Genomic DNA, 1,579 nt, shown 5'->3' with positions numbered 1-1,579 from the left:
TTAAAACAAACACATTAACAGTGTATGTGGGTTTTACAGCATATATATGAGAATAAAACCATGAAGGAACAAAAGGAGGGAAATGGAATTACATTGTCATAAGTTTCTTACTCTTGTGAAGTAGCATACTATTATTTGAAGGGAGACTAATAATTTCAAGATGCATGTTTTCATCTCTAGAACTACTAAAAATAGCACAAAGAGAAATACCATAAAGTTAGTACATCTGTCCAAGAAGGATTAACTGCTATGAGAATCACTATTCTATTTAATACTATAAACAGCTAGAAAACAGGACAAAAATACATGAAAGAACTGTTTTCAGACATCAGACAACAGGTGGTGGTACCGGATGGTGACCCCAGACAGAAGCAAAATAAATGACATGAACCTTGTAGGTGCCCTACCATACTCTCTATAGGCAATTTCCAGACTGCTGCACAGAATAGGGGAATCAAAATAGACCCAGGAGAGTTTGGAGAAATCAAGGCGACTAGAATTTGTGGGGCAGAAAACTGCAGTGAAGGGAACTACACAGAAATCTATAAAACTGCGAGATCCCTGGTGATACATAGAAGGGTCCACTATTATCTTTGATTGGATCCTCATCTGCACATGCAAAACATGAAACTGCCCCATGCTGGGAAAAGTCACACTGGAAATCAGTACACTGAACAATTCCAAGAGCTCACACAGGGCTGGGAATAGTTTATGTTTCCATTAAGTATAGTGGAGAGACTGTTTCCTACATGGATGTTGGCTAGAGTCCTTTAGTGGGATTAAATGATTCATAGACTAAAGTTCTCTCTAAACCCTCTCTACCAAAGCTTAAAAGCAAGTTTTGAAAGGACCAGACTGATTGTGTAAGTAACTCAATTATGTGCTTCAACTAAGCCTAACACTCTTTAAAAGAATATAGTAAAATACAGCACCCACCAATTAAAATGTTCAGCATTAAATAAAAGATTACTTGGTATACATATAAAAGCAGGAAAATGACTCATAACCAGGAGGTAAACCAATCACTAGAAAAAGACTAGAAATGTAAAAATCACCAGAAATAATTCAGGTGATTTAATTATCAGATAAGGATGTTAAAGTGGGTATTATAAATGTGCTCCATATATTTAACAAGATAGAAGACATGAATATGATTAGTAGTGAAATGAATGATAGATAAAAAGACTCAATTGTAATATATAGAGATGAAAAATGCCATATCCAAAATGAAAAAGAAAAAAACACTGGGAGGGATTAACAGCAGATTAGATACTACAGAAGAAAAACTAATTGAATTTGAAGACATAGCAGTAGAACCTATTCAGGTTCAAACACAAAGAGAAAAAAGAACTGGAACAAAGTTAATAGAACACCAGTAACCTGTGGGACAATAGCAAGCTATCTAATATGTATATAATTCCAGAAAAGAGGGAGTTCCAGAAAAGGGGTGGAGGGCAGACAAAAATTATTTTAAGAAATAATGACTGAAAAAATGTTCAAATCTAATGATAACCATAAACTCTCAGATTCAAGAAAATCAATGAACCCTAAGTAGAATAAACAAATGTAATCATATTTA

The sequence above is a fragment of the Propithecus coquereli genome, unplaced genomic scaffold (assembly GCF_000956105.1).
Source record: "Propithecus coquereli isolate 6110/MARCELLA unplaced genomic scaffold, Pcoq_1.0 Scaffold351, whole genome shotgun sequence".
Lineage (NCBI taxonomy): Eukaryota > Metazoa > Chordata > Mammalia > Primates > Indriidae > Propithecus > Propithecus coquereli.
Note: the sequence above shows the minus strand (reverse complement) of the source record.